The sequence below is a fragment of the Ornithorhynchus anatinus genome, chromosome 20 (genome assembly GCF_004115215.2).
Source record: "Ornithorhynchus anatinus isolate Pmale09 chromosome 20, mOrnAna1.pri.v4, whole genome shotgun sequence".
Classification (NCBI taxonomy): Eukaryota; Metazoa; Chordata; class Mammalia; order Monotremata; family Ornithorhynchidae; genus Ornithorhynchus; species Ornithorhynchus anatinus.
This window is the reverse complement of record NC_041747.1, coordinates 13,586,671-13,613,687: the sequence shown is the minus strand read 5'-3', so window position 1 is coordinate 13,613,687 and position 27,017 is coordinate 13,586,671. Positions and strand designations below refer to the sequence as shown.

General features: G+C 44.4%; 1 protein-coding gene and 1 long non-coding RNA gene across 2 annotated transcripts in view; one reads left to right on the top strand and one right to left on the bottom strand.

Annotated features, from left to right (window-relative positions):
• Positions 1-25,152, top strand: part of LONRF2 (LON peptidase N-terminal domain and ring finger 2) — a 91,646-nt gene extending 66,494 nt beyond the window's left edge. Inside the window, exon 13 of the transcript XR_005661162.1 lies at positions 25,017-25,152. The gene's annotated coding sequence lies outside the window, so the exon portion shown is untranslated. The remainder of the gene's footprint in view (positions 1-25,016) is intronic.
• LOC114805867 lies at positions 9,650-25,025 on the bottom strand. Its single transcript, XR_003753930.2, has 3 exons — positions 24,946-25,025; positions 20,492-20,560; positions 9,650-10,034 (listed from the first exon to the last, which is right to left on the bottom strand). It is a non-coding gene; the product is annotated as an uncharacterized LOC114805867 (long non-coding RNA).
• Positions 25,153-27,017: the final 1,865 nt, after the last annotated feature.

The window sequence follows — 27,017 nt, the reverse complement described above, 5'->3', positions numbered from 1 at the left end:
TACTTAATAAAAATTATGGTATTTGTCAAGCACTATTCTAAGTGCAGGGCTAGATGCAAGTTAATCAGGTCAGACACAGTCCCTGTCCCACATGGGGTTCACAGTTTAAGTAGGAGGAAGATTGGTAATAGAGGCATAGAGAAGTCAAGTGACTTGCCTCAGGTCACACAGCAGGAAAGTGGCAGAGTCGGAATTAGAACTCAGGTCCTCTGATTCTCAATCCATACTCTTTCCACTAGGCCACACTCTTTAAATGCAGTCAAAGCCTGTTCTATCAAACTGGAAACAAATCATTTCATTCTGGTTTATATATGTTAAATTTCAACAAACAGCATCTTCTCCCCTCTGCATCGCAGTAACTCCCCATGAGCCAGGGAATGCAATGGTTCCACTGACAAGAATTGAGAAGCAGCATGGCCTCTTGGAAAGAGCACAGGACTGAGAGTCAGAGGACCTGGGTTCTAATTCCAGCTCCGCCAAATGATGGCTGTGTGACCTTGGGCAAGTCATTTAACTTCTCTCTGTCTCAGTTCTCCCGTTATCTTTCCTACTTTGACTTTGAGGCCCATGAGGGAGAGGGGCTGTGTCCAACCTAATTAACTTTTATCTACCCCCAGTGCTTAAAACATCGTTCCACACATAGTAAGTGCTTAACAAATACCATTTAAAAAAAAAATGACAGCCCCTCTGAATAACAGCTCAGTGTGTTCACAGATGCTATTTACCTGAAGTATTTCCCAGTGAGAGAGAATCATCAAGCTCAAATCCTGGCAAAGAATATTTCATTCCTAAGACACCATGCTCAGCATGGGAGCTCCTACTTGAGCATTGCTTTTCAGGCTAAGAAAAATAGCAAGGAACAAATAAACCCTTGACACTAGAAGAGTAAGTGTGAGATAAATAATAAAGAATCCACTGATCTCTGCTTCCTTGGATGTTTTCTCCCTAAAGTGACCCAATAGAAACAGCACAGTACTAGGAATTGGAAACCTGGGTTCTGGTCCCACCTCTGCACACAGTGCATTCATTCATTCAATCATATTTATTGAGTGTTTACTGTATGCAGAACACTTGGGAGAGTACAATACAACAATAAATAGACACAGTCTCTGCCCACAATGAGTTTACAGGTTTACAGTCTGGGGGGGGGAAGGGAGGAGACAGATGTTAATATAAATAAATAAATGATATGTACATAAGTGCTGTGGAGGTGGGAAGGGGGAATTGGTCAGAGAAGTTCTTCTGGAGGAGATGTGCCTTCAAGAAGTCTTTGAATGGGGCCAGAGTGGGGACTGCCTGTCAGATTTGAGGAAGGAAGGCATTCCAGGCCAGAGACAGGACATGGGCAAGGGGTGGGTGGTGAGATAGATGAGGTCGAGGCATATTGAGAAGGTTAGCGTTAGAGGAGCGAAATGTGTGGACTGAGTTGCAGTAGGAGAGTAGCGAGGAGAGGTAGGAGAGGGCAAGGTAATTCAGTGCTTTAAAGCCAATGGTGAGAACTTTTTATTTCATACGGAGATGGATGGGCAAGCACTGGAGTTTTTTGAGGAGTGGGGAGACATGTCCTGAACGTTTTTGTAGAAAAATGATGCGGGCAGCAGAGTGAAATATGGATTAGAATAGGGAGAGGCAGGAGGCTGAGCGGTCAGCAAGGAGGCTGATAAAATAATCCAGTCAGGATAAGATGAGTGATTGTACTAACATGGTAGTGGTTTGGATGGAGAGGAAAGGGTGGATTTTAGCGATCTTTGAAGGTGGGACTGACTGGTTTAGTGACGGATTGAATATATGGGTTGAATTTGTTCTAAGCGCTGGGGGAAATACAAGGTAATGAGGTTGTCCCACGTGGGGCTCACAGTCTTAATCCCCATTTTACAGATGAGGTCACTGAGGCCCAGAGAAGTGAAGTGACTTGCCCGAAATCACACAGCTGACAAAATGGCAGTGCAGGGATTAGAACCCACGACCTCTGAATCCCAAGCCCGAGATCTTTCCACTGAGCCACGCTGCTTCTCAATAATAATAATAATAATTGTGGTATTCATTAAGCTCTTACTATATACCAAGCACTGAATTAAGTGCTGGAGTAGACACAAGCAAATCGGGTTGGACACAGTCCCTGTCCCATGTGGGGCTCACTAATCTCAATCCCCATTTTTCAGATGAGGTAACTGAGGCACAGAGAAGTTAAGCGAGTTGCCCAAGATCACACAGCAGATGTGGCAGAGAAGGGATTAGAACCCATGACCTTCTGACTTCCAGACCCATGCTCTATCCACTATGCCATGTCCTACTCCTTCTGGACAGCCCCAGGCCACTGGTAGTGAGTTTGAAGACGACTCCCCCCAACACCCCCCTTTGCTCAACGATAATTTGAAGGTGTAATGATAATGATTACAATAATAATAATGGTTTTGTTAAGTGCTTACTATGTGCCAGGCACTGTATTAAGCGCTGGGGAAGATACAAGCAAATTGAGTTGGATACAGTCCTTGTCCCACGTGGGGCTCACAGCCTCAATCCCCATTTTTCAGATGAGGTAACTGAGGCACAGAGAAGTTAAGCGACCTGCCCAAGGCCACACAGCAGGCAAGTGTCAGAATGGGTTAGAACCCAGGTCTCCTGGCTCCCAGGCCAGCAGACTTGGCTACTGTGGGAAATGGCACAGAAGCCATAGGCAAGAGTTTATTTCTCCTTTCAAACTGTAATAATAATCTCCTTTTCATTTCTTAAGAGTTTCTTCCAGCCAAATGATGATAAACACAGTTACAAACAGCAGTTACAAAAGCCCTTGCAAACGTCTTTTATTAGTGCTTAAAAAAGCCTTAATTTCCTTCCAGGGCAATTGAGCCTTACAACTAAAAGCCAGGTGATGGTTACACATGAAGCCAATAGATCGAAATAATAAGCACTGGGTTTTCAAAATGGGGAAATGATTATAATACCTAAATAATTGTTGCAAGCAATGATCCTGAAACCTTTATTCTTCTGTGGATGACACTGATTTCCTATAGCTTTTAGGGTCAAGTCTGGTTCTCACCTACCTGAGTTTCAAACCAAATGAACCCATTTAATTCCTGGCAAAAAAAAAAAAAGCAAAAATACCCAACAACTTGGGTTTTGCATGGATAAACTGAAACCTTTTTCCTGAAACAATACCTCCCAGAGATGAGGTATGGAAATGTTGGGAACTTATGCAAAATAAAATTTTAAGTGCTCATCCTTCATGGTGAGTTATTCACTTATAACGACCAGAGTTCCTTGCTCTGCAGTGTGTGGCCTTTTATGAAAATAGGCTCTTTATACACATGATTGTAAATCCCAAGTTCATTATTTCTCAATTGTTTTCAGCTCACTTTTAAGCAAGTATTGTGTTCTAAAGCTTCCTGCTTAGAAGCAGAACAGCTCCCTGGACCCGGTTCAATTAGCATTCCTGCATTCTCCCATTCTCGCTGACTGACTGAGGTGCCACTTGAAATTAGCAAACATTAGGGCTCATTTCTGCAAATCTCCATGCCTCACCCCAGATGTTGTAGATCATTAACTGGATGCAGATTGAGACTGCTTCTCAAATTAGTCCATTTCAGCTCAGCCCTCCTCACTTTTGCCCGTGCTCAGTGAGAAACAACAAGGGAGGGAGAGATCTTTCTTCTTGTCCAGATGCTTCTGAGTGGTTGAATAAAACGAAGCGGAGCACTGGGCTGAAACAGTAAGAGCTCACTGAGAGACCAGCGTGAATATTCCTCGACCTTTCAAAACGTTCAGGCTTAGAAAATGATTCTAGAGAATGGCAGGAGACCAGCTGAGAATCATAGCCAAAGATGCAGTGGGTTAGAGACCTCCAGGGTAAGGTCGTGGGATGAGAAAAGACCAGCAAGAGTTTAGTTGTCAGCAGTAGATCCATGGAGTTGGTGTTTTTGAGGAAGGCTAGCCAGCATCCAAGAATTTAGCCCGCATTTACAGTTTAAGGAAATTCAGTGCCATTAAGTTGTGTATCTCAAAGAGCTTCTATTAATCTGTCCTTAACAGGCTCTTGGTAAAGGTTGTCTTCTCTTATGCCGTCGAGTTGTCTCCGGCCCATAGCGACTCCATGGATGCTCCAGAATGCCCCACCTCCATCTGAAATCATTCTGGTGGTGTATCCCTAGAGTTTTCTTGATGAAAATGGAAGTGGTTTCACATCGCCTTTTTCTGCACAGTAACTTGAGTCTCCACCCTCGACTCTCTCCTGTGCCTCTGCTGGCCAGCATGGGTGAGTTTGGACTAGTAGCTGATTGTCTGTCACTTGCTAGCTGCTGCCCGAGCTGGGGATGGAATGGTTAGGGCTCTGCTTGACTCTCCCTCCCATAGCCGAGACTGGTAGAGGACTGGAAACTCTCCAGGTGCCATCCGGGGGGGGGGGGGGCAGCAAAGGTTAGTCTAGCAGTATTGTAGAGGGCTCTCCCATGACACCAGACAGCTTCTCAGAAGATTTTGGGCTCAAGCAGATGTGGATGGTATATATATATACGTATATATATATATGCCATGTATGTATATATATGCATTTGTCAAGTTCTTATGTGCCAGGTACTGTACTAAATTCTGGGGTAGATAGAACAGTAATAATAATAATGGTACTTATTAAGCATTTACTATGCAACAAGCACTCTTCTCAGTGCTGGGGGAGATAAAGTTAATCAGTTTGGACACAGTCCCTGTCCCACATAGGACTCATAGTCTCAATCCCCATTTTACAGATGAGGCCCAGAGAAGTGAAGTGACTTGCCTAGGGTCACACAGCAGACGTGTGGCTTGGGACCCATGGCCTTCTGACTCCCAGGCCCGTGCTCCTTCCACTATGCCAGGCTGCTTAAACTGGTGTAGTGGCTGCTTTCCATTACGCCAGGTTTAAACAAGATAATACCATTGGGTCCAGCTTCTCACCTACCAAACCCATTGTTCATGAGCATTTCAGAACTAAATGACATCAATCTTGATGCCAGAGGAATTAGAATTCACTTGTAGTAGAATAATACACTGGTATTTCCTTGGTATGAGTTCCACCTATAGAGAAAGGAAAATATGGATTCTGCTTTTGAGCACATTTTAACCTTGTGGACATTATCACTTCATTCAATCGTATTTATTGAGTGCTTACTGTGTGCAAAGCACTGTACTAAGCGCTTGGGGGAGTACAATATAACAACAGACACATTCCCTGTCTTTCCTCCCCCTAGTCATTCTGCTCCTAAAAATAATAATAATAATTGTGGTATTTGTTAAGCTCTTACTGTGTATCAGGTATTGTACTAAGCACTGGGGTGGATACAAGCAAATTGGGTTGGACACAGTCCCTGTCCCACATGGGGTTCACAGTCTCAATCCCCATTTACAGACGTGGCAATTGAGGCCCAGAGAAGTGAAGTGGCAAGTGAGGCCCAGAAGTCCAAAGTCACACAGCAGACAAGTGGCATAGCCGGGATTAGAACCTGTGACATCCTGACTCCTGCTTCTCCTCCCACGGTGCTTTGGTTTAACCTCCTCAGTGTTGGGGCTACACTCGATTAAAACAGTGGGTCAGGAGTGCAGACCCTTCCAGTGGGTGTTCCGTTATGTGTAAGCACCATGGAAGTCTAGCTTTCAATGGTGTTATTTTGAAAGGTAGCCATGAATGAGAGGCATTGGCTGGATGGGCTGATGGGGGTAAAAGCCTATCCTGCTTTCCAGAAAGACTCCCCTGAGGAAATCAGAGTCCTAAATCCAGGGGGAATGTGTGGTTCCAGCCCAAAACAGAGCATCAAGAGAAGTGCTTAATACAGTGTTCTGTACACAGTGAGCACTCATTAATTGATGGATTGATGGACCACAAGAAAAGGAAGGGGTGGGAGAGGAAAGAGGAGGAGGAAAAAAGAAGGGAGGAAAGAGGAGGAGGAAAAAAGAAGGGACAAAAGAGGAGGAGGAAAAAAGAAGGGACAAACACTGTGCTAAGCACTAGGGTGGCTCCAATACAATTAGTCACAGGCCCTGTCTCACATGGGTCTCCTGGTCTAAGGGGGAGAGAGAACAGGTAATTAATCCCCATTTTACAGATGAGGGAAATGAGGCACAGAGAGATTGAGATTAAGAGGTTAACTGGATGTAGCAAAGAAAGGATTAAGCATAAACCTGTACCACTAGCTGAACGTTTTTTTAAAAAATAAAAATGTATAATTTTTGATAACAAATGAATTGTCTTTTAAAATGAAACATTAATATAACTTTGTGATAATAGTTCAAACATATGGCATTTGGTGCTTTATTAATTTTTAAAAAAGAAAAAGAAAATTTCTGGGGTCTCTCATCACTCTTGGGAGTTGATGCATGTTAAATGATTTCCAACAAAAGATTTGTCTTCTGGCCAGATATGTGAAATATAAAAATGAAACTCAAACAACAGTTTCAAGTAGGTGTGAAATAAAAGTGCATTCACCTAGACTTAAAGTTGATGTGGAGAAAAGATTTCTATGTTAACTCTGTTCCTTTCGGTTATTTCCAGCTCCGAATGTGTTGAGTGTGTGCTGTACAGTATCATTAATTGAAAACATTATTTGCAAGTAAAAAATATTATTCATTGTTTAAAGCAGCAGGATGCTAATTGCCTCATGGTACAAAGAGCCTCAAGAATTTCTTCCTCTAAAAACCTCCACATGACATTTAAAGTTTTGCAAGCCTTCTAGGAGGTTGTAAAAAGATCATTTTATGCTGTAATTTTCTAAAGAGATGATTTCTGCATGGTTCACCTTTAAAAAGATAATGCATTAAAAAAGGGTTTTTACTGTCTTATTTAATTAAGTAAAAAAACACTTAACATAGTGTGATGATTTTTTTTTTGAGGCACTAGTTAAGTGCTTAATTTGTGCCAGGCATTGTACTAAGCACTAAGCACCGTTCTAAGCGCTGGGGTAGGTACAAGTCAATTAAGTTGGACTTAGTCCCTGTCTTACAGACAAGTAGGAGGTGGAACAGATATTCAATCCCAATTTTACAGATGAGGTAACTGAGGCCCAGAGAAGTTAAGTGACTTGCCTAAGGTCACACAGCGGACAAGCAGAAGAGCCGGGATTAGAACCCATGATCTTCCGACTCCCAGGCCCATTCTCTCTCTACTACACCATGCTGCTTCTCTGGGCCTCAGTTACCTCATCTGTAAAATGGGGATTAAGAATGTGAGTCCTAAGTGCGACAGGGACTGTGTCCAAGTTGACTAGCTTGTATCTACCCCAGCGCTTAGAACCGTGCTTGGAAGAGTAAGCACTCAGCTTAATAATCATTATTACTATTATTATTATCATTGTCCTTTGGTTAATTCCCATCTGTTCCCCCTCTGTCCCTCCTCCCTGGAAGGAGCCATTTTCCCTGTCTGGCTGAGGTCTGAGATGATGCCTCTGCTCCTATGGCAAATGGGAGGGTCTTGCTTGGCCCTGGGGCTCCTCTTAAGCAAATGGCTATTTGCTTTCTGGTTTTAGTGCAGCTGCCTCATGCTGATTCGTCTTGGCCCCAAGAACAGAGGCCAGATTTCTCAGAATCCTCTCCCTTTTTTTAATGGTATTTGTTAAGCACTTACTATTTGCCAGACACTGTACTAAGCGCTGGGGTAGATGTGAGATAATCGGGTAGTCACAGTCCCTGTCCCACATGGGACTCATAGTCTTAATCCCCACTTTTCAGATGAGGTAACTGAGGCAGAGTGAAGTTAAATGAATGGCCCAAGGTCACACAGTCAAATAAGTGGTAAAACTGGGATTAGAATCCAGATCCTGTCACTCCCGGGCCTGGGTTCTTTCCACTAAGCCATGCTGCTTCCCTGCTTTGCTTTACACACCCCACTTCCCAAGTCAATCTACTCCCTATAGCGAATTCGTCCAATCTACTTATACTGTATCTACTCCAGAGTTTAGTACACCGCCTGACATATACTAAGTACTTCTTGTCTTGTCTTATGCCGTCGAGTCATCCCTGACCCATAGCAACGCCATGGACACATTTCTCCCAGAACGCCCCGCTCTCCATCAGCAATCGTTCTGGCAGTGGATCCATAGAATTTTCTTGGTAAAAATCTGGAAGTGGTTTACGACTGCCTCCTTCCGCACAGAAAACTTGAGTTTCCACCCTCGACTCTCTCCCGTGCCGCTGCTGCCCACCCCAGGTGAGTTTTTGACTTGTTTGATTTGTAGCAGATGGCCTTCCGTTGGCTAGCCAAGCTAGGAATGGAATGGGTATGCCCTGCTTGACTCTCCCTTAGTTGAGACTGATAGAGGACTGAAAACTCTCCAGGTGTGACCCTGAGAGGGGACTAAGTGCATAATTATTATAGTAATAATTGTTATTATTATCATCATCTCCCTCTCCTCCAACCCCTTGATCACACTCTCTCTCCTGCCTGGAACTCCTCCCCCTTCACATCTGCAGACCATAGCTCTTCCCAACCTCAAAGCCAATTTGAAATCACATGTCCTTCAGGAAGCCTTCCCGAATTAATTCTTCTTCTTCCCAATGACTACTACAGAACCTTTTTGACCCCTCCACATTTATGCACTTATGTACCTATCAACTTACATACTGTACTATTTAAGCACTTATCCGTATTCATATTATTTTGTTCTCTTCTTCCTATCTGTATTTTATTTTGTGCCTATCTTCCCTCTTAAGGGCATAGGTTGGGGTCTTTTAGACTCTAGAATGCAAGCTCACTGTGGGCAGGGAATGTGGCTGTTATTATTGTTATATCAGACGCTTCCAAGCACTTAGTACAGTGCTCTGCACACAGTAAATGCTCAATAAATGCGATTGATTTTTTTAACTCTCTCAAGGCGTGTGTGCTGTGAACACAGGGGAAGCAGTATGGCCTAGTGGAAAGAGCAGAGGTTTGGGAGTTAGTTTTAATCAAGGCTCTGCCAACTGCTTGCTGATGGCCCTTGGGCAAGACTTCTCTGGGCCTCAATTACTTCATCTGTGAAATGGGGAGTGAGACTGTCAGACCCACATGGGCCAGGGACAGTGTCCAACCCAATTTGCTTGTCTCCACCCTAGCGTTTAGTACAGTGCCTGGCACATATTAAGTGCTTAACAAATACCATAATTATTAATTATTATTATTCTCTGTTCCTCATTTACCTCATCCAAAAAATGAGGATTAAATCCTCCACCCTCCAACTTAGACTCTGAGCCCTGTGTGGGACAGGGACCATGTCCAACCTGATAAATTTGTATCTGTTCCAGTGCTTAGAACAGTGCTTGACACACAGTAAGCGATTAACAAATGCCAGTAAAAAAAAAAAATCCCCCAAAACAGGAGGTCTGTAAATACTACTGAGAAATTGATTCAATATTCCTTAACAAGTTTTAGCTCCAATACTGTGATAGACACGAGGACTTTAGCATTATCCAGAATCACTTTTCACCCTTATCGTCATCTTTGTCTTTTGTATCTTCGTTCACTTTACCTAATGTGTCTGTTACCCAACTTCCAACACCGGTTCTAAGTTTCAGACATGGGTTTATTTCCCAGCACCCAGATAGTGCTCTCTGCACAAAGTAAGCACTTAATAAATACTCCTACTTCTTCTCCTACTCCTGCTCTTACCCTAGACATTCAGGGACAGTTTTATCATGAATGTATCCCCCATTGTAAAGCTCAGCAGGCTCTTTGAATTTATTTTGGTGGCGATTAGCTTTCAAGACTAGAGTGCTGATTGTATAAATGTATTTTTGGATACCAAAGGGCCTTCATAATAGGAACGTGAAGTCTGATCACTGTCCAGTTATTGTTCAGTCAGCAACTCATTTGTATGCAAATTCACTTGCGGGCAACTTCTTCTTTGGTAAATGGCAGTAGCGTACAAGTGAGTTTCCCGGTAATTATGTGCACGTCTCTGGCTTCTCCATTTTTTACTGACCATAAACATGATATTGCTACGGCAGCATTCACTTTATGTCATGTTCATGAATTGCAGTAGGCGTTGTGCAGCGATTTTTCTGCTTGATGATGGACGTCTGCTGTAGAATGCTGTCACCTAAGGGGAGAGTAACTCAGGAGGCATCATTTTTAACTCAATTTGCAAAGCTTAGCTCTTCCTTGGTTGCTGCGGGTGTCTATTGTGCTGAGACACGGAAGCTACTTCCCCTTCCCACCCGCCCCTGGACCCACAAACTTTGTGATATGCCTGTGAGGCAAAATGACTTCCATTAACAAGACAGTACTTGGCATTTTCATAAGCCCCAGAGAAGGGTGAGATTTCATGAATGTGTCATCCTTGTGTTGCTTTGTTTGTGTGTGTGTACACGTGTGGTTTCATTGTATATGGGGTTGGCATGCGTGTGAACATATGTTTGTGTTTTGGAGTAGGCATGGTGCATGTTTGTTTGGGTTGCCTTTGTTGTGGGTGTTCTATACATATTTGCAGGTGCAGGTGCATGATGAGTGTGTGGGAGTATGTGGTTGTGGTGGTCTTGTGTGGTGTGGTGTGTCTTATAGGGGGCTGGGAGGGGCGGACAGAAGTAGCACCAGGTTAAGGTTCCTCTTCCCCCTCCCCTACTTTGCCCCCAACAAGTTTTGACCGTTGATACTCTGAGCCAGCTGTGGAATCTCCCCAAAGTGGTCACTGGGGCTGTGGCTGTGACTGTTGGACTCTGAAGCATAATAATAATAATTGTGGTCTTTGTTAAGCACTTACTATATACCAGCCACTGTACTAAGCACTGGGGTGGATACGAGGTAATCAAATTGGACACAATCCCTGTGCCTAATGAGGTAACTGAGGCACGGAGAAGTTAAATGTTTTGCCCAAGGTCACACAGCAGAAAAGTGGAGGAGCAGGGATTAGAACACAGGTTCTTCTGACTCCCAGACCCATGCTCTGTCAGCCTATACCTCTGCTTCTCTAGCCACAGAACTTTGTTTTTTATCTTTAGTTCTGTTGCTTTAACTTTGCCTATAATTGTCCTTGTCTTATATTGCTTAATCAATTAGTGGTATTTATTGAGCACTTATGGTAGGCAGCACACTGTACTAAGCGCTTGAGTACAAAAATAACAGATTTGGTAGACACATTCCCTGCTCACAACGAGCTTACAGTCTAGAGGGGGAAACAGACATTATTATAAGTAAATAAATGACAGATATATACATAAGTGCTGTGGGGCTGAGGGTGGAGTGGCTAAAGGAAGCAAATCAGGGTAACAACAAAGAAGGGAGAAGAAGAAAAGAGGAATTAGGGACGGCCTCTTGGAGGAGATGTGCCTTCAATAAGACTTTGAAGAAGGGGGAGAGAAATTGGTTGTTGTTTATGAAGAGGGAGGGCATTCCAGGTCAGAGGCCGGACATTGGTGAGAGGTCAGTGTCAAGATAGATGAGATTGAGGTACAGTGAGAAGGTTGGCATTAGAGGAGCAAAGTGTGAGGGCTGAGTTGTAGTAGGAGAGGAGCGAGGTGAGTTAGGAGGGGGCAAAGTGATTGAATGTTTTAAAGTTGATGGTAAGGAGTTTCTGTTTGAGGCAGAGGTATATAGGCAACCACGGGAGGTTTTTGAGGAGTGAGGAAACATGTACTGAATGTTTCTAAAGAAAACTGATCGGGCAGCAGAGTGAAGTGTGGACTGGAGTGGGGACAGAGAGGAGGCAGGGAGGTCAGCAAGGAGGCCGATACAGTAATCAAAGCAGGATAGGATAAGTGTTTGGATGAATGTGGTAGTTTGGATGGAGACGTAACGGTGGCTTTTAGTGATGTTGTGAAGGTCTAACCGACAGATTTACTGACAGATCAAAAATGTGGGCTGAATGAGAGAGATGAGTAGAGAATAATGCCAAGGTTATGGGCTTTACAGCAAGGATGGTGGTGCTGTCTACAGTGATGGGAAAATCAGAGGGAGGACAGGATTTGGGTGTGAAGATAAGGAGTTCTGTCTTGGACATATTAAGTTTGAGGTGTCAGTGGAGCATCCAAGTGGAGATGCGTTAAAGGCAGGAGGAAATGTGAGACTACAAAGAGGGAGAAAGATCAGGGTTGGAGATGTAGGTTTGGGAATAATCCACAAAGAGATGGTAGATGAAGTCATGGGAGTGAATGAGTTCTCCGATGCAGAATAGAAGGGAACCCAGAACTGAACCTTGAGGGACATCCCCCCGCCCTGCCACCAGTTAGCTAGCAGGTGGGAGGCAGAGGAGGGGTCCACGAAAGAAACTGAGAATGAGTGGCCAGAGAGATAGGAGGAGAACCAGGAGAGAATAGTGTCAGTGAACCCGAGGTTGGATAATGTTTCCAGGTGAAGGGGTTGGTTGACAATGTTGAAGACCGTTAAGAGGTCGAGGAGGATTAGTATGTTAGTAGAGGCCTTTGGATTTGGCAAGAAGGAGAGCATTGGTGACCTTTGAGAGGGTGGTTTCTATGGAATGAAGGAGATGGAAGGCCAATTGGAGGGGGTCAAGGAGAGAATTGGAGAAGAGGAACCTGAAACGGTGGCTGTAGATGATTCACTCAAGGAGTTTGGAGAGATATGGTAGGAGGAAGATGGGGTAGTAACTGGAGGGAGAGGTGGGATCACGGGAAAGCTTTTTTTTTTTAGGATAGGGGAGACATGGGCATGTTTGAAAACAGTGGGGAAGAAGCCATTAGAGAGTGAACAGTTGAAGGTAGCAGTCAGGGAGGGAAGATTGGAGGGGGCAAGTGCTTTGATACGGTGCGAAAGAATGAGGTCGTAGGTGCAGGTGGAGCAGGTGGATTTTGAGAGAAAGCAGATCTCTTGAGATAGTGCTGGAAAAGATGGGAGAACTGAAGAAGGTGGGGGAACAGGTTAGGTTTGCGGGGAGAAGGCAGGTGAGGAGGTTGTGGTCAGAGGGATTTCAGAGTTGAGGGTAATAATAATAACGGTATTTGTTAAGCGCTTACTGTATGCCAAGCACTGTACTAAGCATTGGATAGATGATGAGATCAAGCGTGTGTCCAAGTTGGTGAGCTGGGGTGGAGCAGGAGGTCAATGGAGTTGAGGAGTGATAGAAAACAGGCAGTGGAATAATTGTGAGGAACATCTATGTGGATATTGAAGCCCCAAGGATCAGTGTAGAGTTGGAGAAAGAGAGGAATGTGAGAAAGGGATCAAAATGGTGCAAAATGTTGGTGGTGGGGCCTGGAGGGTGGTGGATGATTGTAACTAGCATCTGGAGTGGATGGTAGAGGTGAATAATATGGGTTTTGAAGGAAGGGAAAGAAAGGGATGGAGGAGGTGGAATGGTGCGACGTTGTGGAGCTAGAATGAAGCTGACTCCTTCCCCTTTCCGAGCGAGTTTGGGGGAGAGGGTGAAGATGAGGCCCTTTCTAGAGGGAGCGGCAGGGGAGACCGTGTTGTCTAGGGAGAGTCAGGTTTCAGTGATATGTCCCCGACCCTCAACCCCACAACACTAGGTACATATACGAAATGTATTTCAATGTCTGTCTCCCCTTCTTGATTCCTTGTGGGCAGGGAACATGTCTACCAACTTAATAGAGTGCTCTGCACACAGTAAGCACACAAAAGGTATCAGTGATTGATTGTAGAGGTTTCAAGAGGCAGTGATGTGATACTGCAGCAATTAAGTTCCCCTCTTCCATAACCATCCTGTTCAGAAAAGACAGGGCCAGGGCAGAGTCTGAAGGTGGTATTCCCCACAGTCACTTATCCCGGAAAATTGGAACATCAGATTTTGTACTTGGACCTGCTGACCTAGGTGTGCTTAACCTGATCTATGTAAGAACACCTCAACCTTAAAATGAATAATAATTTTTGATAATCCTACTTATCCAGATTTCCAGTTCCCTAAACTCCCAGCATATTTTTTTCAATGTAAAGAACAGAATTAGAAGTGCGGCTCTATATTTAACTTAAAAAAAGGCTCAGGAAAGCAGCCAACACTACATTTAGCAGTAGAAAGTTGAAAGGAAAAAACCACAAATGATAGAGGTTCTCGGTGGCAGTGTTGTAAAACACAGCTTTGCAAAAATAGTTTTGATTATTCCTAAAACACAACATATGATAATAAGATATGTTTTTCTTTTATACAGTGCTGTGTTTTTCACATGATTAAAAAACCAGTGGGTGTCTGCATGCAAACACAAGCCTATTAAAAAGCACCTAGCTCCAATATTCTTCTTTATAGCTTTTATAGGTGCTAAAAAAGCAACTATAATGAATACAAGACAACTAGATTCCTGCAATAACTAATAAACATGACAATTTGATTTATTGCTGTTTCTGGGTTGTAGTCTGCTGACAGATTTTTCTTTATGGAAAAATTACCGTGGTTTAAATCGGTATCATATGGCACTTAATTCAGTTGACAATATGTTACCAATTAAATCCCATTTAAACTATCATCAGCCAGAACATGTTAGATAGGATGACAATCAGATAACCAGTAAAATCCTTTGTGGCGATGTCTCAGGGCGAACCAGCAACAGCAGAAACAATGCATAATGAAGCAAGGGCAATTTCTTTTCTTTTTTAACAACTTAGAAAGAGTTGCAGTAGTTTGGATTTTGGGGTTCCTTCCCTCCCCTTCTTACCTCCCTCCTTTCTCCCCTTCTTACCTCCCTCCTCTTCCTCCACTTTCCCTTCCTCCTCATCCTCCTTCTCTCCCTTCTCTTCCTCCTCATCCTCCTTCTCTTCCTCCCTCTTCTTCTCTTTTCCTCCACCCCCCTTCCTCCTCTCTCTTTCATCCTCTCCTTCTGTTTCTTCTCTCCTTCCTTTTCCCCTCCTCCTCTTCTTCCTTCTCAATCAATAAATAATTCATTCAATGGTATTCCATTCATTCATTCAATCATATTTATTGAGCACTTACTGTGTGCAGAACACTGTACTCATTCAATCGAATTTATTGAGTGCTTATTAAAGAGAGTTGGTAGACAGGATCCCTGTCCTCAAAGAGCTTAAAATTTAATGAGAGTCCATTGAGTTCATTCCAGACATTGAGTCAGTCACCCACAAAGCAGAACACAGTGCATAAACACTTAGGCTTCATCGTCAATGGTATTTATTGACGTGCAAAGCACTGGGTACTCGAGAGAGTACGATGCAACAGAATTGGTAGACACGTTCTTTGCCCACAAAGAGCTTACAATTTAGAGCTCTGTGCCCTCTGCCTTATAAAATGACACCTCCTTAAGGAAAGACTGCTTTTAATTCCCGTCAAGGGTATCAGGCTGAAAATCGCAATCATTTGAGGGCTTTTGGAACTGCAAAGGCTCCTTGTAGTTGGCAGAGATGGCCATTAGCTCAGTTTGGTAGAAAAGAGATAAAGTACATCATTAGGGTCTGAACTGCACCTTATAAAAGAGGCTGAGCTACTTTTCAAGAGTGGCCGCAGGCTGATACCATCTCTTTGTTTAAACACAGAATTGAAGCACTGGAATGTCACCAAAACAAATCCCTATAAATATTATATTGAATGGAACTTCCAGCTGTGAGTTTCTTCCGTGTTTATTATCTAATCTTTAATGTTGCCATTTTCCTATTAGATTTAGGAGGTGTTCAGAAGACTTTGCTTAGAAATAGTGTACATGGTTAACCTCGGTGAATGAGAAATACAGTTCCTTTTCAATCCCTCATCATCTTCCTAATATATGCTTAGGAGAGTAACCATCTAGCATTTTTTGTCAAACCATAGAGTAACAAGATAAATTCCCCCTCTTAAAAGTCAAAGGCATTCACCCCCCCCAAAAGCATATAGATCCATACTCTCCCCTTTCTGATACAGCCTAAAACTTAATAAAAAATACTTGGTGGCTTTTAATGGTAATGGTTATAATGGTAATGGTTTGTAATGGTTGATCCTATACAAACCTCCCTTTTTGATATTCTCTTTTTCTTTTCCATTGGTATTTGTTAAGCATTTACTCTGAGCCAGGCACTAGTTCTAAGTGCTGGGGTAGATACAAAATAATCAGGTTGGACACAGTCCCTCTCCCACATGGGGCTCACAGTCTTATTATAGGCTCTCGTTATATCCCGGCTAGACTACTGTGTCAGCCTTCTCTCTGACCTCCCTTCCTCCTCTCTCGCCCCGCTCCAGTCTATTCTTCACTCCGCTGCCCGGCTCATCTTCCTGCAGAAACGATCTGGGCGTGTCACTCCCCTTCTTAAACAACTCCAGTGGTTGCCTATCGACCTCCGCTCCAAACAAAAACTCCTCACTCTAGGCTTCGAGGCTCTACATCACCTTGCCCCTTCCTACCTCTCCTCCCTTCTCTCTTTCTACCGCCCACCTCCTCACCGTCCCTCGGTCTCGCCTATCCCGCTGTCGACCCCTGGGCCACGTCCTCCCGCGGTCCTGGAACGCCCTCCCTCCTCACCTCCGCCAAACTGATTCTCTTCCCCTCTTCAAAACCCTACTTAAAACTCACCTCCTCCAAGAGGCCTTCCCAGACTGAGCTCCTCTTCTCCCTCTACTCCATCTACCACCCCCCCTTCACCTCTCCGCAGCTAAACCCTCTTTTCCCCCTTTCCCTCTGCTCCTCCCCCTCTCCTTTCCCATCCCCTCAGCACTGTACTCGTCCGCTCAACTGTCTATATTTCCATTACCCTATTTATTTTGTTAATGAAATGTACATCGCCTTGATTCTATTTAGTTGCCATTGTTTTTACGAGATGTTCTTCCCCTTGACTCTATTTATTGCCATTGTTCTTGTCCGTCTCCCCTGATTAGACCGTAAGCCCGTCAAACGGCAGGGACTGTCTCTATCTGTTGCCGACTTGTTCATTCCAAGCGCTTAGTACAGTGCTCTGCACATAGTAAGCGCTCAATAAATACTATTGAATTGAATGAGTCTTGATCTCCATTTTACAGATGAGGTAACTGAGGTTCACAGAAGTTAAGTGACTCGCCTAAGGTCATGCAGCAGACAAGTGGCAGAACTAGGATTAGAAGCCAGGTCCTTCTGACTCCCAGGCCTGTGCAGCATGGCTTAGTGGATTAGAGCCCAGGCCTGGGAGTCAGAAGATAATGAGTTCTAATCCCACTTCTGCCCTTTGTCTGCTATGTGACGTTGGGCAAGTCATTTCACTTCTCTGGGCCTCAGTTCGATTATCTGTAAAAAGGGGGTTGAGACTGTGAGCCCCAGGAGGGACGGGGACTATGTCCAACCCGATTTGCTCATATCTACCCCAGTGTTTAGTATAGTGCCTGGCACACGTAAGCACTTAACAAATACCACCATTATTATTATCGTCCACTAGACCACAGTGCTTCTCTTTTGTAAAGGCCCTCTTCCTCTAAGCCTCCTCGCCTCCTCAGTTTTCCATCCCGGCCCACCCCTCTCTCCACCCAAGTGGCTGGAAAGGGAATTTTTTTGGGAGAAAAGAACCTTTTTTTGCCTATGTAAGGAGTCAGATGCTCACTCTACCAGACCTTGGGCCAAAGACTCGCCAACCCTGCTTCCACCCTTGTGCCCTGCACACACCTTGCACACAAAATTTATTGGACAAGCACCATGTCTCTCTAGACTGTAAGCTCATTGTGGGCAGGGAACATATCTGTTTATGGTTATATTGTACTATCCCAAGTGCTTTGTACACAATAAGTGCTCAATAAATATGACTAATGAATAAACAGTCAATCATATTTATTGAGCGCTTGCTCAATAAATATGACTAATGAATAAACAGTCAATCATATTTATTGAGCGCTTACTTTGTGCACAGCACTGTACTAAGCACCTGGGAGAATACAATACAGTAGAGCTGGTGGACAAGTTCTTTGTCCACAGTGAGCTTACAGTTTAGAGGGGGAGGCAGACATTACTATAAATCAATAAATTAATGATATATATGGAAGTGCTGTGGGGCTGAGGGAGGGTTGAATAAAGGGAGCAAATGCAAGTGCAGGGGTGACATAGAAGGAATGGGAGAAGAGGAAATTAGAGCTCAGTGGGGGAAGGCCTTTTGGCAGAGATGTGCTCTTATCAAGGCTCTGAGGTGGCAGGAGGGTGATGGTTTGTCAGATATGAAGAGGGAGGAAGTTCCCAGCCAGAGGCAGGGAAAGACTGATCACAGCATTTTCTTGAACAGGGCACCAATCAATCTAATAAGCAATGGTTATTCAGTGAACACTTACTGTGTTTCAGAGCACTCTACTAAGCGCTAAGTGTCTACTACAGACATGTTCCCTTCCCAGAGTGAGCTTACAGTCTAGAGAGGGAGATAGTAAAATAAATTAAGGACGTGTACCTAAATTCTGTGGGGCTGAAGGTGGGGTGAATACCATAGCTCAGCCTGCTAAAGCGCTATTTTGGCAAAAGCCTCCCCACGAGTTTGAATCTCCTTTAGATTGTCTCTACTGTAGAGTGTGATGATAAAATGCTTATTTCCTTCTGTGCTCGATTCCTTTATCTGGGGGTTAACTGTTTTCCTTTCTTGAGAAGCAGCATGGCTTAGTGGATAGAGCAGAAGCCTGGGAGTCAGAAGGACCTGGGCTCTAATCCTTCTCAGCCACTTGTCTGCTGTGTGACCTTGGGCAAGTCACTTTACTTCTCTGGGCCTCATAAACCTCATTGGTAAAATGAGGATTAAGACTATGAGCCCCATGTGGGACAGGGACTGTGTCCCACCTGATTTGCTTGTAACCACCCCAGCCCTTAGTACAGTGCCTTGCACATAATAAGCACTTAACAAATACCACAATTATTATTATTAAGTACTTAAAGGGTACAGATTCAAGTGCACAAGTGATGCAGAAGGGAGAGAGAGGTATGGGATATGAAGTCTTAATCAGGGAAGGCCTCTTGGAAATGATATAATTTTAGGAGGGCTTTGCAGGTGGAGAAAGTGGTGGCGGAAGGAATGGTGACAGTAATTTCTTCCATCAACCCTGGAGACTTGAAAGAGTTAATGCCTCTCCCAAAGGGCCTAATTTATTGCCACCTCATAAATCATTTCCTCCAGGAGCTGGACCCAGAATTCTATTCACTTATACCACAACAAATCTAAGTGAAGCTACGCTGTGTTCATCCCGAAAAATATGTGGTTGAAGAACAATGGAATCAAATTTTTCTGTGTTGAATACATGACTGAGAGGTGATGTCAAACTGTTCATCTCAGGAAACACAAATCTAGCATAACGGTTCGTGTTTCATAACCCAAGCGCTTAATACAGTGCTCTGCAAACAGAAAGGGCTCAATAAACAGCACTGATTGATGGTTGAGCATCAGCACTGCAATGATAGGATGATGCCTCAGCTCTATTTCTCAGAAATTCTGTCAAAAACCCATTAGGGATGCAGGGGTTCCAGAATCTGATCAAAATAGAATCCTTTACTTCAGGGCTTGTGGAGGCTGTGTTTATCAGCTGGGATGGGGAAACATGGATAAGAGGGCATCTGAGATTTCTGCCAGATGAGAGGCTCATTAATTAAGGCCCAGTGTTGGGCTCAGCTGCAGCTTTCCCAACACTCCAAGGGCTGGCTCTCAAAAGGAGGACATCTGCGGGGGATGACAAGCCACTGTGGTTCAAAAAGATTGTGACCTTTGACCCAAACCTCCCTCTGTGGTGTCAGTTAAAGAGGGTTTGGGTCAGTAGAATCAAAAGGTAGGCACTCTGCTTCTGCGCTTCCATCTTGGAAAGGTACAAAAGCCAATCAGGAGTGGCCATTTCAGGCCATGGTGTCTTTTTTTTTTTTTTTAATCTATTTCCAACTAAGGTCGGAGCAGTCTGGGAAGAATGAATTTTACAACTTGGTGGCAAAGTTGCAGAGAAGGAGCATGACCCAGTGGATAGAGCATGGACTTGGGAGTCCAAAGGACCTGGGTTCTAAACCCGGCACTTGTCTGCTGTGTGACCTTGGGGAAGTCACTAAACTTCTCTGTGCCTGTTACCTCATCCTTAAAATGGGGATTAAGAGTCTGAGCCCCATGTGGGAGAGGAACTGTGTCCAACCTGATTATTTATACCTACCCCAGTGCTTAGGACAGCCCAAAGTGCTTAGCAAGTACCGTTATTATTATGATTATTGTTATTGTGAAGTCTTTTTTTTAAATCCATTTCCAGCCATCCCATGGTTCTCTGGGTTGGAGCAGCCTGGGAAGAATCAATATTACAAACAGGCCGGTGGCCAATTTTGCCCTTAGTGGCAAAAGGGTGTTTGGAAAACTCACTGGAATGAGAGTTCCTGGAAGTTTTTCCCACAGAGGCCTTTCTTGACTAAGTCCTCTTTTCTTCTTCTCCCAGTCCCTTCTGCATTGCCCTGACTTGCTCCCTTCATTCACCCCCCCCCCCCAACCCCACAGCACTTATGAACATATCTGTACATTATATTAACATCTGTCTCCCCCCTAGTCTGTAAGCTCATTGTGGGCAGGGAATGAGTCTGTTTATTGTTATATCATACTCTCCCCAACGCTAATACAGTGCTCTGCATATAATCAGGGCTCAATAAATACTACTGAATGAATGAAAGTACTGGTGGAACATGATAGAAGGGAGTTGGGTCAGTGAGGGGGGGACCAGTCTACCTGCCGCATCCCTTTCGACCGCTGGCTCCTTTTCAGGCAGTCAGCCTAAAATGTCGCTCCGTTTCTTTTCTGGAAAAAAATGGAAAAGCAGGATCAGGGAATACATTGTGGTGGGAAAAGCCTTGCTTGTGTTAGAGAAACAGCATGGCCTGGTAGAAAGAGGAGAGGCCTGAAACACGTGGGTTCTAATCCCGGCTCCAACATTTGCCTGCTTATAACCCTGGGCAAGTCACTTCTCTGGGCTTCAAGATTCTTATACCTAATCACCCTGCAGGTCCATTATGTCTTTTCTTTGAACCCCATGTGCAACAGGGACTGCGAGTGACTTGCCTGTCTTGAATCTACTATGGTGGTTGTGCAGAGTAAGCACTTAACAAATACTACAGTTATTATTCTAGATGCAGAGTTAGGAAGCCTACCAAACTGGAGGAAGTGACACCCCCCAGCAATGCCCTTCTTTCTTTCAGACTACCCTGACAATTCACTGAAGCACATTTATATGCATCAGCACAATTTTCATCTTACACTCTTAATCATTTTAATTAACACTACCGTCCTATCCCATCCCATCAACCCAGCCCCACTTTTACATGTTTAAGGAATTTAGATACACACAGAATGAAAAATACTCAATTACTACAATGACCAATAAGGCCACACAAGTGTTTGAGGGGTATTTAGTTACAGAAAAGAAATACTGGGAGTCAGTGATGATTTCCCCCCATATAGGTTTATGTATAACATTTACATTCTTCTTCTTTTATAATTATTTTGAGCACCTCAAAAAAATGCAAGTCAATGATTTCAAGTGTTAAAGATTAGTGCACCAGACTCTCCCAGGAGGAAAACTCCTTATGAGTAAGGTGATATGAGAAGTTCCATTAACTGTTGTCATTGAGTAAATTACTGTTCCCCTGACTATGGAATGTCCCCGTAGTACTGAAAGTGATAGGGCCGCTTTCTTATGCACCTAATTTACCCTGAGGGTGTTTATTCTTAGTTGATCTGGCATAGAGTGCTAAGATTCCCTGGGCACAGGGAGCCTTTGATGCTGGAGACTGGCTTGTGAGTGGGAGAATTCCCTCATCCAGCTGCGCCTCTTTTTCCAGAGCCTTTCCATGTTTACATCTCCCCCTGGCATTTCAATCCAACACCCTGGCAAGGGTGGAAGTCTAACATCCTCTGACCTTTCACTCATTCACTCATTCATTCAATCGTACTTATTGAGCACATACTGCGTGTAGAGACTCGATCCTGACCCGAACACCTTAGTTGCAAATTAGCTGTTGTATGCTGCTTTGGGAAGCCCCAGAAGATTCCTTAAGGCACGCAGAAGACGGAAGATTGGGAAGAGGATGTGGGATTTTTCCAGTGAGGCAAAGGCCCAGGTGGTAGGAAATGTGACCATCCGAGAGACACAGCCGTTCTTCCCTGAGAGAGAAGGGGGTGACCACGAGGAAAAGCAAAGAACCGACTTCACAAAGAGTTTCAGGTCTGGTGCTTTGTTTCCTGGCTAGGCTGGTGATAAGGTGGAGCTTTATTTATCTAGCTGTCTACGACAATAAATTAGGAAAACGTGCCGTGTTCTTCTCTGCTGCATGAACAGATGGTGGGGAGGGAGAAAGGAGCTAGGGCACGTCAGCCCCAATCTCTTGCCAGTGTTTTCAGGAGAGACTTATTCCATCTGGGCAGCCTGCCTCCCCACGGGGGATTTTCCCGCTGGTGCCTCGCGGGTAAATGTATGGAAACACATCGGGTTGTTTATCTGAACATCTCCTGGGAGGATAAGGATGAACCGGCCTACCAATTTATGAATGGAGCCCTTCTCTGATTTAAAATCAATCCATTTGGAAATGATCAACCAGCCCCAAATCATCATCACCATTACTTTCTTCTGACTTACTTCGTGTGACCTAGGGCAAGTCACTTCACTTCTCTGTGCCTCAGTTACCTCATCTGTAAAATGGGGAGTGAGACTGCGAGCTCCATGTGGAACAGGGACTCTGTCTAACCCAATTTGCATTCATCTCAGCGCTTAGTACAGTGCCTGGCCCAAAGTAAGCGCTTAACAAATGCCATAATAATCATAACTTAAGAAATAGACTGTAGACTATAAGCTTGTTGAGAGCAGGGATTGTGCCTATCAACTCTATTGTTTTGTACTCTCCCTAGCGTTCAGTACAGTGCCGTCTCTGCACACAGTAAGCACCCGGAAAATACCCTATATTGATCGATTATTCTTCAAATATGAAGATGGAGCTTCTAATGGTGACATGCTGGAAGCTCCAGGTGGGACAGAGATTGGGTTTGATCTAATTATCTCACATCTACCCTCAACCCTTAGCACAGTGCTTGGCACAGATGGAGTTTCCTATCAAGAAAGATGGACAAGGCCCATTGCTGAAATTTCAGGGTCGAAAACCTGAGCCAAGGACTTGGGAAAGCCACGTGGCTTAGCGGAAAGAGCCCCTGCTTGGTAGTCAGAGGTTGTGGGTTCTCATCGTGGCTTTGCCACTTGATAGCTGTGTGACTTTGGGCAAGTCATTTAACTTCTCTGTGCCTCAATTACCTCATCTGTAAATTGGGGATTAAGACTGTGAGCCCCCCACAACCTGATAACCTTGTCTCCACCACAGTGCTTGGCACATAGTAAGTGCTTAACAAATGCCATTATTATTATTATTATTATTATTATTATTATTATTATTATTATACCACTCCCACTCTCTCATTCTTGCCGGTCATTTACTGCTGGAAATCAATCAGTGGTATTTAATTGATAGTGGTTTTGAGAAGCAGCATGGCATAATGGATAGAGCATGGGCCTGGGAGTCAAAAGGTCATGGATTTTAATCCCGCCTTGATCACTTTGCTGTGTGACCTTGGGCAACTCACTTCACTCCTCTGTGCCTCAGTTACCTCATCTGTAAATTGGGGATTGAGACTGTGAGTCCCATGTGGGTCAGGGATTGGGTACAACCTTATTTGCTTGTACCCACCATAGCGCTTAGTATAGTGCATGGCACACAGTAAGCGCTTAACAAATATCACAATTATTATTATTATTTATTGAGTACTTATGGTATTGTACTAAGTGCTTGGGAAAGTACACACAACAGAGTTGGTAGACGTGATTCCCTGCCCACAAGGAGCTTACAGTCTACAGGAAAGAACATAAAAATAATAAAATTATTACCCATGTGGACAGTTGTAGCTAAAAAGATAGTTGTGTGACCAGAAGACTCTTCCAAACATGTTCAATTAACAGCAATAGTAGTAATTACTGAGCCCCTACTGTAGGCAGAGCACTGTACTGAACACTTTGGGGAGTATAACAGGAAGCTTACAGCCTGGCAGTTGAGACAGACACTGAAATAAACTATAGATAGGAGGCACCAATATAGTATAAAAGATAGGTGCCTATGTGCTACACGATTCATGGTTCTGGCACTTGTCTGCTGCGTCACTTCTCTGTGCCACAATTTCTTTATCTGTAAAAATGGGGATTCAACACCTGGTTGAGAAGCAGCTTGGCCTAGTGGCAAGAGCATGGGCTTGGGAGTCAGAGGACGTGGTTCTAGTCCTGGTACTGCCATTTGCCCGATGTGGGACCTTGAGCAAGTCACTTCATTTTTCTGTGCCTCAATTTCCCCATTTGTAAAATGGGGATTCACTGCCTACTTTCCCTCCTACTTGGGTTGTGAACCCCATGAAGGCCAGGGACTCTGTCTGACCTAATTATCTTGTATCTACCTCAGAGCCTGGCACACAGGAAGTGCTTGATATTATGATTAGCCAAGCACTGTACTAAGCACTGTGGTAGATGCAAGATCATCAGGTCATTTACAGTCCCTGTCCCATATGGGACACACAGTCTTAATCCCTATTTTACAGATGAGGTAACTGAGCCAAAGAGAAGTGACTTGGCCAATGTCACATAGCAGACAAGTGGCAGAGCTGTAATTCGAAAGCAGGCCCTTCTGACTCCCAGTCCCTTGCTCTATCCACTAGGCCACCCTGCTTCTCAAGAGAGCCAGGATCCACTGGGGCTCCATTTCCCACCAGAGCCTGCTAATTCTAAATTAGAAATTTAACCTCAAAAATCTTTGTGTACCCCAAACTCTACAGGCAAAACTGGAAGACCTAAGGATATATATTCTTTAAGTAAATATGGTAATGTTTAGTAAATATTTCAGTGTGAAGTGCTACTATGAGTCCCCCCTTAAACTTGTGAACCCCATATGGGACAGATGCTGAAACTGACCTGATGATCTTGCATCTGCCCCAGTGCTTAGTATGGTGCGTGGCACGTGATAAGCACTTAACAAATACCACAATTCTGAATGATAACCCGGCCACCTGGAGCACATTTGGAGAAGGATACGATGAAGACATCCTACTACCCCTTGCCCCCCTTGATAAGGATATGCATTAATGCCCTTGTGAGTACTTACCATAATTCTATGTACTTCACACAGACGGTTATACTGTTATGAATCTTATGTTGCTTTCTGTCACTCTCCAGGCAACGATCTCGAGTTTATTACATCATAAAGGAAAATGCATTCAGTGGCATCTAAGGCAGCCTGAACAAATGTCCTGTTGCTCCTGCAGCTGAAAACCTCTCTTAGGTCAGTGCGAGCTTTGGCTGTGAAGAGGTTCTTGGTGTCTTTCATGCATTCATTCGATCATATTTATTGAGTGCTTACTGTGTGCAAAAGCCCTGTACTAAGCGCTTGCGAGAGTACAATATAACAATAAACAGACATACTCCCTGGCCATAATGAGCATACAGTTTAGAGGGAGAGACAGATATTAATAGAAATAAATAAATGACAGATATGGACATAAGTCCTGTGGGGCTGGGGGTGAATAAAGGGAGCGACTCAGGGCAACACAGAAGGGATTGGGAGAAAAAGAAAGGAGGGCTTAGTCAGGGAAGGCCTCTTGGAGGAGAGGAGCCTTTAATAAGACTTTGCAAGGTGGGAAGATAATTGTCTGTCAGATATGAGGGAGGGTGTTCCAGAACATGGCCGAGAGGTTGGTGGCGAGATACATGAGATCGAGGTACAGTGAGAAAGTTGGCATTAGAGGAGCAAAGTATGTGGGCTGGGTTGGAGTAGGACAGTAGCAAGGTGAAGTAGGAGGGGGCAAGGTGATTGAATGATTGATTGAGCCTCAACCCAAAGGGGCTCCACCATTATAAGGAAATGACCCAGATTTATAATTCGCCGTAGGAAAAACATGAAGGACATCAATGAGCTTTAGCTTGTGGCCACTAGGTAGGAGGGTAGAGGAGACACCCAGGAGCAGCTTCAGACTCCCAGCTGTCCTGAGCCAGGGAAATTCTTGCTTTCCATTCCTGCTCCATATAGCAGCATGGCCTAGTGGCTGGAGCACAGGCCGGGGAGTCAGAAGGTCATGGGTTCTAATCCTCACTCTGTCACTTGTCTACTTGTCATTTGATTTCCCTGCACCTCAGTTCCCTCATCCTTGGAATGGGGATTGAGAACGTGAGCCCACAAGGGACAGGGACTGTGTCCAACCTGATTTATCTGTATCCACCCCAGTGCTTAGAACAGTGCTTGGCACAGAGTAAGTGCTTAACAAATACCGTGATTATTATTATTATTATTAACATCGTTATGGTATTCTAGAGGTGACACCACTTGCCTTGAAAAGTAATATTTTCATTCAAAAGCTCCTGGCCTAGTGGACAGAGCACAGGCCTAGAAGTCAGAGAACATGGGTTCTAATCCCGGCTCTGCCATGTTTCCTGTGTGACGTCGGGCAAGTCACTTCATTTTTCTGTGCCTCAGTTCCCTCATCTGTAAAATGGGGATTAAGACTGTGAGCCTCACATGGGACGGGGACTGCATCTAACATGACTACCTTGTACCTACCCCAGAGCTTAAAACAGCGCTTAGAACAGCTTAACAAATACCACAATTATTATTATTAGAGCGGATTTCCAGGGGGACTCCTGGTTGTGCCCTTAATCCCCAGCCACTGTATTTTCCTCCCATGTCTCTATTCACCCGGGTGCCACATTCAACTCGGGCTGGGTATTTTTCAATTTATAACCACGCCCTCTTGCCACTGTGCCCGCTCTACTGCCTCTGCTACATCAGGCCTCTCCCCTCCACCCTCCTCGGTGTTGTGCCCTGAGGCAGTTGCCTGGCAGGCATGCCCTCTGTCTAAAGCCAGCCCCTGAGATGCCCCGTGACCAGGAGGAGAGGCAGCGGCCTCCCGCTTCAGGGTGCGTGGAAGACTAGGCCCATCTCAAGACCGGAAACTCGTGGTGGGCAGGGAATGTGTCCGTTTATTGTTGCACTGTACTCTCCCAAACAGTACAATGATCTGCGCACAGTAAATGCTCAATAAATACGGGTGAAGGAATGACTGAATGAACAGGAGGATTTCCACTGTGAGGCCTGCAACTGCGAAATCCCAGCTCTCCAGGTATTGGGTCAGAGTTTAACTTGTGAACCTGGAGCATCATAATCGTAATCATAATATTAAGTAT